This window comes from Marmota monax, unplaced genomic scaffold (assembly GCF_021218885.2).
Source record: "Marmota monax isolate L192 unplaced genomic scaffold, Marmota_monax_Labrador192_F-V1.1 WCK01_AAM20220418_F8-fsc00408, whole genome shotgun sequence".
NCBI lineage: Eukaryota > Metazoa > Chordata > Mammalia > Rodentia > Sciuridae > Marmota > Marmota monax.
In genome coordinates, this window is record NW_026693691.1 from 70,331 (window position 1) to 80,019 (window position 9,689).

The window sequence follows — 9,689 nt, forward strand, 5'->3', positions numbered from 1 at the left end:
GAGGAGTGAAATGAATTAAGCTGATCTTTGAAGAGACTGCATTGCAGTAAGCTGATGCCTTACAAAAGAAATGGGGAATGTCATCAAAGGCACAGGGATAAAGGGAGAACCTTAAAGCAAGATTGAGCTCCTCATGTTTTAGAGTCAGCAAGAGTGCCCGAGTGGTCATATTGGAATGAGCATGTTGACATGTAGCCTTCTTTGTCAACTTCACTACAATCAGCCAAGTGTCTACCAATGTTAACTTCACTTTCATAATGAAGTAAACTCCCATGCCTTCCTGCTCATTCTAGTGTTACACTTCGGTCAGTTTTCTATGTATTATCAGCACAGGTATACTCAACAGTCAAATCTATTATACTGGTAAAAAGATTCCAGTGTATTTTAATTATATTCAGAATTTAATACAACTCTCTCGGTATGGTCTAAATCCTTCTACATGTCTATTTATAATAGGACTTACCAATGGGTAGATACAAAATGTAAGACAAAAACATTATTAAAGAAAGTTTTTATATTTTGATGAGGCTTGGTGATGATAAAGACATTTATTGAGATATGCTATACAAAGAAAAACAACTTGGAGGAGGAGTTGAGGTAGAAAAGAAAATATGTTGGACCTATAATGTAGAAATACTTGCTAACAACCCAAGTGGACAGAAGTAGTGGTGAATTTGAGGGAGTAAATCAAGTAAGCAAATATCTCACAAAAACAAAGAATTCCTGGAATTCAATACATTGGTACTGCAGCAAGAGATTTCGTGTGCATAATATATAGTCTTTAAGAGTGGAATTTTTGAAGATAAAAAAATATTGAAATAACAGTGGCATGTAAAGAATTTAGGCCACCCCAGACAATGGAGAATGAAAACTCATACACTCAAACACACATACATTCACACACACACACACACAAAACCTCACACACAAAGTAAAATTTTTAAAAGGGGCTAATTTTTCTTGGAACATAACTAGGTTTTAATAAAAGCAAAGTTAAAGAAACATTTAGAAAATAAATTGGGGTCACTATAGGAATTTTTTAATGATAACTTGAAGCTCCAGAAGCCATAGAACATTTTGCATGGGACGGAAAAAATGTTAGATTGGATCAAACTGAGCTAAATGAAAGCTGTAGAGGTAAGTCAGGCTTGACACCTGGTCAGAAGTGCAGTGAGTGAGCATAGGTGACCCAGGAGAAGATTGTCCAAGGACATGGTGAGAATTCAGGTCCCCTTGGAATTTGGTATGGGAATGGCAGGAGGTAGAAAGATGGATAGACAGAGGCTCCAGAGAAAAGCATATGAAAATTTGAATGAAGGTCAACACAGGTTTCTTTCACCTGTCCCTTATTCCCTTTCACGGTAAAATGTGCAAATATCAATTATCTCTCAAGAGCAGGAATATATGGACTTTTAAAACATATTAGCTCAAAAATGTTGAAATTGGGGATTAACATTGAATCCACCATGGTATTAGATATATAAATAGAATAAATATATTTTCTAGTGTGGATAGAATATTCCATTTTTTATGCTTCTGTCTTTTATATATTTTCTGTTACTATAGAAACTTCCTCCATGGAGCCATATATCTATTTTAATCTTGTCAAGTCTTTCTCAAGGTAAAAGTGATCAACATTTTAAAAAAGAGAACTGATGGAAATTTTTTTACAGAGTTTCAAGGGAATACCTAATCAGAAAAGTGTCTATCTACAGTTATGTTTACATAGTTTCCCATGTCTCAGCCATACAAAGCAATTGGAACACCCAGCATTTCTATGCATGCAGTAAGTACACGTATTTTCCTTTTATTAAATATTTTGTAACATGAAATTTTCAAAATGCTAGTTTAATCTACTTGTGAGTTGTGCTTTGTGTGACAATACACTGAAAGATAAGCATATGTCCTAGAGAATTGGGTAACTTCTATTTGAATCTCAGATTCTTTTATCATGCATAAAAGAGGTTAATTCCAGTAAGCATCAGTGATGGCATCTGTAAAATTGGAGTAATCACAGTGCCCAACACATAAATGGCATTTGTTTTTATTTAAAGATATTAAAAGCAGCTAATATCTGTATAGCATAGTGACAGGGGCACTTCAATATTTATATCAGCATAATTCACAATAGTCAAATTACAGAATCAACCTAGATGTCAATCAAGAGGTAAATAGATTAAGAAAATGTGGTACATATACACAATGAAGTACTGCTCAGCCATAAAGAAAAATGAGATCATGCTATTTTCCAGTAGCATATCCCAATCTTCATTCATTACGAAAAATCAACACTTAGCTATTGACAGATATAAGTAACTCTAGGAAAGCTCTAAAGTCCAGTTAGGAAGATAAAGATAATGGAGAAAAATAAAATAACCCCAGAGAAAGGATGGGAAGAAGAGTTTCATTTTGCAGACCTCTTCCCTACCTATTGTCACAGCCCAGCGTCAAGGGGACACGCTGACCAAACTGCCAGGTCTTTGGGGGATAAAATGTGAGCAGGTTGCATGGCTTTCCTAGATGTTCAGGAACTGTCTAAAGAATGTCATTGGGTTTCACACCTTGCAGTTCTAGGAGGACTAACAACTCTGAAATATCTGCAGATGGGTAGGAAGAGGATGACTTGAGGCTTTCAGGATCAACCACATGGTAGATGCCCTTGCATGCAGAATTGACCTGTTTTACAAAAGACCTCAGCAGCTTTCACTGCTAAGGCCCTTAGCAACTACCACAGATGTCACAGTTAAGGGCACTTTGTGCCACAATGAGCTCAATCCCTTCCTCTCAAAACCCTCCACATACCCAGGCCCTAGGCACTTTGCATGGTTCAATATGGTCCAAACTCTGGCTCTATGTGGCAAGCCCTCACACCTTAGAAACCTGATTACTGCTTAGCAGGCACACCATGCATCTATGAATGTACCCGCACCAACGCCACAGTTGTCTCACTTGGGACACAGACACAAGAGTTGCGCTTGCTGCATGCATGCCTATACTTCAATGGCTATCTTAGCAGACCCCCTCAGGTGCTGATTCATTGGACACTTGTGCCTCTGCCATTGCAAGCATGCCCACATGCTAGTCCAAGCACAAAAATGTATCGCTGGCTGCGACTTCCACAAACATGAAGAGAACATGAAGATCTCAGGAGTTATCTCCAAAGGAGGCCCTGAGAGCCAGACCACCTGCCAGGAGCACCCAGAGTACTGGCCACTGAGGATTCCCCCACCCCACCCCGTTGCTGTGTGGACATTATAAAACTGTACCAACCCCAAAACTAGAACCATTGCATCTCACCCAACCAATTCCCTCACATCCAAAGTAGTTGAAGTTCTCTCCACTAAAACCAGTCTATAGTTTCAGAAAACTACTCCCCCAAATGCAGAGACAGCAATGCAAGGTAAAAAAATCATCATCATCATCATCATCATCATCAACAACAACAACACAGAAACATGTAGAGTTATAAACTACTTGGTAAAGAATTCAAAATTGTCCCTTAAAATGAAGGTATAGTTTTCATAAAACTTGGACTGGAATCAACATTTGACCCAGCTATTTCACCTCTCTGTTTATATCCTAAGCACTTAAAATCAGCATATTATAGTGACACAGCCACAACAATGTTTCTAGCAGCTCAACTCACAATAACTAAACTATGGAACCAACCTAGGTACCCTTCAACAGATGAATGGATAAAGAAAATATGTAATATATACACAATAGAATATTACTCAGCACTAAAGAAGAATGAAATGATGGCATTTGCTAGTAAATGGATGGAGCTGGACATTATCATGTTAAGCAAAATAATTCAATCCCCAAAAACCAAAGGCCAAATGTTTTTTCTGATATGTGGATGCTAATTCACAATTAGGAGTGGGGGAAGCTACAGAAAAATAGAGCTACTTTAGATTAGAAAGAGGGGAGTGAAGGGAGGGGAGAAAATATGGGGGGTAGGAAAGATAGTAGAATGAAACAGACATTATTACCTTATGTACATATATGACTGCATGACTGATGTGATTCTGCAACATGTGCAATCAGAAAAATGAGAAATTATATTCCATTTATGTACAATATATCAAAGTGTATACATGTATTCTACTGTCAAGTATTACTAGTTAGATCAAATAAAAACAAATGAAAGCAGCCTCGGGGGGGAAAAAGAAAACAACTGAGGAATAAATTTAACCAAGTATTGTACACTGAAAACTGCAAGACAATAACAAATTGAAGAAAACACAAATAAATGAAATATTTAAATCTTGAAAAAAAGATATAAAACATTTTTAAGACAAACAAAAATAGGATGTTTGTCATCACTAGACCAATCTTACAAGAAATGCTTAAGACAGTACTTCAAATCAAAATGAAAAAAACAAACATTAAACTAAAGAGCAAGATGAAAGAACAAGCTCTTTGGCAAAGGTCAGCAAATAGACATACACAGATTATTAAAATGCTGCAAAGGTGCTAAAACATTTGTTTTTTACAGTAATATAAAGGTTAAAAATCAGCTCTTTACAAAAGCATTCTGAGAGCTGGGGCTGTAGCTCAGTGGCAGAGCACTTGCCTAACATGTGTGAGCCATTGGGTTCGGTCCTTAGCATCACATAAAAATGAAACAAATAAAATAAGGGCATGCTATCCATCTACAGTTACAAAAAAATTAAAAAGCATTCTGATATCACAAACTAAGTGTGGGAGGCATTAAAACAAAATGTTTTTAATATGATTGAAATTAAATTATTTTCATTCAAAATAGAAAGGTTTCATGCCAAACTTCCACAAACAACAAACAAAAACTTTAACTGATACACAAAACAAATAGAAAATAATCCTATCAAATGTGTATGAAAATCATTAGATGACAGAGGAAGACACCAAGAAGAGTAAACGAAATCAACTGTAATCCTGTGTGGTGTCTCATGGCTGTAATCCTAGACTTTGGGGCAGCTAAGAGAGCAGGATTCTAGGTCAGCATGTGCAAGCAAGTTCTAGGCCAGCAAGTTTTAGGCCAGCATGGGCAACTCAGCAAGACACTCTCTCAAAAGAAAAAAGTTAAGAGTTGAGAGTGAAGCTCAGAGGTAGTACACCCCTGGGTTCAGTCCCAGCAGTGGAGGAAAAAAAAAAAACAAAACAGCAAAATGTAGGGGAAAAAAAAAAAAAAAACTGACAAAATGGCAATAAAATTAACCACTCATCAATAGTTATAATGAATTTAAATATACAGGAATGAAGCTCATAAATTAAAAGTTACAGAGGGGCTGAATTAATTTTTAAAGAAGATCCAGCAATGTGAAGCCTACAAAAAATATACTTTAGATTTAAAAACATACACAGGTTCAAAGTGAAGAGACAGAACATTTTATGTTCTGGTACTCAAATGGGAGCAGGAGTGTTTATAATTATAATAAGCAAAAAGTATTTTGACTCTAATATTGTCTCTAGAGACAAAGAAGTCACGACTACTTTGCTGATTTAATCTGATGATAAATTCATCAGAGAGATATACCAATAATTTCTATATAATCACACAATATTACAGAACTTATATATAAGTCAAATATTGATTTATAACAACAAAATAAATATCAAACATGAAAAATCCATATGTAACAACATAACCGACGGTTGAAAACTGAGTGAAAACAGTATGTAACCGGCATAAAAACACATGCGTAGAATGGAACAGAAAATACAGCCCAGAAATAAATCAGAGCTTTAAAGATCAACCAGTTTTGGTAGAAGTCATCTGGAAGATTCATGAGGAAAAAAAGGACTCTTCCATAAATGATGTTGTATTTCATTCGTATTTCAAAGAATGAAATTGTATTTACTCCCAGCAATTATAAAATTTTAAAAAATGGATTAAAAATATACATGTAAGATCTGAAACTGTAAAACATTTGGGAAAAATAAAATCAGGGAAAAAAGTAATCCATAGTTAGCCTATGGATTTGATGAATATATTTTTAAGTTATTTATTTTATAAATATTATAATTATATAAGGAACACATACAATTCAATAGCAAAGAAACAAATAATAACATCATAAAAATATTTTAAAATGGGCAGGGAACCTAATATTTTAAAAAAGGAACAGATGGTTAAAAGTGTATAAGGTAAGCACAAATAAAACAAGTCTAGGAGATTATTTAATAAAAAGGGGAACTCATAAATATAATAAAAGGGGAAATGGAAATGTAATGTATAGGGGGCATAATACATTAAAAAGACCAATAACAACTACTGAAGTGTGTGGATCAAATTATACAGCACCAACATGTAAAAACTTAAAATTGTTAAAATGTATGAAAAATATGTAGAAATAAAATTTAGATAGAAAATTTAAAAAAGAAGACGATGTAAGTATGGGAAATAGATGTTTGAAAAGGTGTTCGACTTTAGTAATCATAAGGAAAATGCAAAACCAAACTAAATTAGTTATCACCTCCCAAGTGTTGGAATGTTTTTTATAAAAAACAATAAGGACAATAAATGTTAATGAGGGTGTGGAGAAAAGGGACTTCCTTAACACTGTATGTGTTCCTATTGGTGGTTAAAACAGTGTTGCTACTAAAAAACAGTCTGGAGTTTTCTCCCAAATTAGAATAGAGAAACATACAACCCACAAACTCCTTCTCTGGCTATGAGTGAAAAAAATCGAATAAACACTCTTAGGTGCTAGTGCATGCCCATGTTGCTTTTTGCTCATGTTAGTGAAGATATAAAAAACATGTCTATCAATTGATGAATAGATAAAAATATTGTTACGCACAAACACACACACACACATATACACACATGACAGAGTATTATTCAGCTTAAAAAGTAGGAGATCCTGCTCTTTGTGGCATCATTGATGCATCTAGAAGACAGTGCACTGAGGAAAATAAGCCAGATTTAGAAAGAGACATAGTTCATGATCTCATTATATGTTGAATCTATAAAATTCAGACTCAGAATCAGAGAGTAGAGTATTTGTTACTGTGGTATGGGGGTAGAGATGGAGACATGTTTATCAAGGGTACAAGATAAATAAGCTCTGGATATATAATATACAACAATTTTACTGTAGTTAATTCTACTGTATATTTTAAATTTAAAATTTGCTAGGAACTCGTGTGTTTCCATCAAACACACAGAACTGTATGAAGTGGGGGATATGTTCATCTACTTTTTTCTGGTGAGTATTGCGAATGTATATGCACATAAAATCATTAATGTGCACAACTTATATATAATTCTTAATTTTCAATTATACCTCACTAAAGTTGGGAAGAAAAGGAATGCAGCAACAAGATAATGCAGCAACAAGATATTCCAGAGGATGTAACCTGAGGGAAAACTTGAAATGACTACGGATCTCTGTGCTGGGCTTGTTGACAGACAAGACAAGTACATAAACACAGTGAGCTTCAGGAGTCTAATTATCCTATAAAAGATGATTACCACACCATCAGGGAAAGACAGTTTTTCACTGAGTAATAAAATCTGAATAAAATTTTCATATAGGGACATGATACTTCAAAAAAATAATAGTATCTTCAAAAGGACCATGTCAAAATATGATACAGTATTCACAGTATTATTTCTTAACATTACATAAAGATCATAATGCTTATACCAGATTATCTGAAACTTTTCTAGGAAGCTAGATTATTTTCATTATGTAACATTCTGGTTAAAATCAGCCAACCCTGTTATCCAATATTTGGACTAGGACAAAGAGGTTTTAATATTCTATATGTAGAGAATTAAATTCAGTTGTGTAAATTAAAAAATAATTAAATTGAATGCTGCTAAAACAGGGTAATAGTAATTTAATATGTTTTTTATCAGTATATGCAAATCTATATACTAGCATATATGTATACAAATGTGTTCAGCTATATATTGAAATAATGTATATACATGCACATACATGCACACATACATCTATGTATATACATATAGATATGTACATGAAAGTGAATATATGTATTCACTCTAATTTTCACTTCTCTGGTTAATAGTAGATTTTCACTCTTCAACTGTGTTACAGAGAAAGGTGGTGAAAATTTAATCCAGTGCCTTTGCTATCTCAGATTTCTCCATGGACATTAATAACCTAATGCTGTTGCCCCTGACAACATCTACATGGAGATGTGACTGCAGGAGGAAAGCGACATTCAACATGAGCTGGAGATCCACAGCATGGTGTTATTACTATTCCTTTTCTGTGTTCTAGACTTGCATCTTACTCACAATTACCATAAGGAAGCTCTTCGTGCATTTTAATCTGATCCATTCTTGGCATGCAACAATTCTCAGAAACTTTGTAAAAATAGGAAAAAAATCTGTGTTGGTGGATTGTGTAGTTGGTGACTATGCCTTGTCACTTGATGGATGAGAGAATAATGGTATGTGATCAATGAAGCAGTCATGGGAACATATCAGCTTAATACAATTTGCTAAGATATTTTTTAAAGTTTTATTTCCCCATTTTATTGTCATCACTCAAGTCAGTTCTACTGAGCAGATATAATGCCATTTCTGTAGTGTTTACATCTCTTTAAACACAAGTATGCAGTCATGACACATTATTTTCTCACCTAGGAAAAATATGACTACACAATTTTGGGGGTTGTTTCTATTAATTTCCAAGTAAATTGGAATCATGTTAAAGTAAGTGCAGGGGAATGATGACCCTCTAAGTTTTCAGAACTAAAGATAATATGAACAAGAACAAATTTATTATGTTTATTCAGAACACAGTGCCTTCTTTAACTAGCTAGAAACACATCCACGTAAGCTTTCCAAAGTTCAAGTTTGTATGGGAAATTCATGTGAGATGTGATTAGAAGATGATTGTTCACTTATAGTGACAAGTAAAATTTGTGAAATATGAAATATTCAAACCATACTGATATAAAAACTTCAATATTAATTTACCCTGTCATTTCTACTTCTTGGTATCTTCAATATTCATAGTCATTGACACAGGAATTTTGTTTATTAGAAAAGAAGCCTTAACTGAAAATAACCAAAATCCTAATGTGAAATATCTTGATGAATCCATTACTTATATTAAGAAAGATTCTTGACTACTTGATTGACCAATTTAGTAGGTCAAATAAAAACCAGGATTTTTTCTACCTTGCTAGCACTCTTTAGTATTTTGGGTTAATCCTCATACTTCCTAACCTTAATGATCACAATGAGAGTTCAACTTCATTAATTTTGATAAGAAAGTAAACATTTCTCAGAGGTTAGCTAACTTCACCTCTCTCTCATTAGTCAGTATTGTGGATCATGTTCCAATGCTCCAGAGCAAATCAGTCAGTAGCAAGCACAACGGGGCGCTCAGAGGCAGGAAGCATGGAACTGAATGCACTGTCCTAAATTAGTGCTTCTTAATCTTTACTGAGTGTCACAATCATGTGTGGAACTATCATAAAAGTACAGGGACTTAGGACAAAAATCTCTTATTAGTTAGTTTTGCAATTTGTCTCTGGGGTTTTGAGAATTAGTATTTGCTAAAATCCTCTTCATGTCCATGGGGGGAAAATAAGTCACCTTGACCAATGACATGCCACTGGAATTTGGATGCTGAATGATCTCGAAAGGAGCTAAAGGCTTGCTACCCCATGTGGTGCTATGGGGAGTGGTGGAACCATTTCCCATTACTTATTTCTTTCCA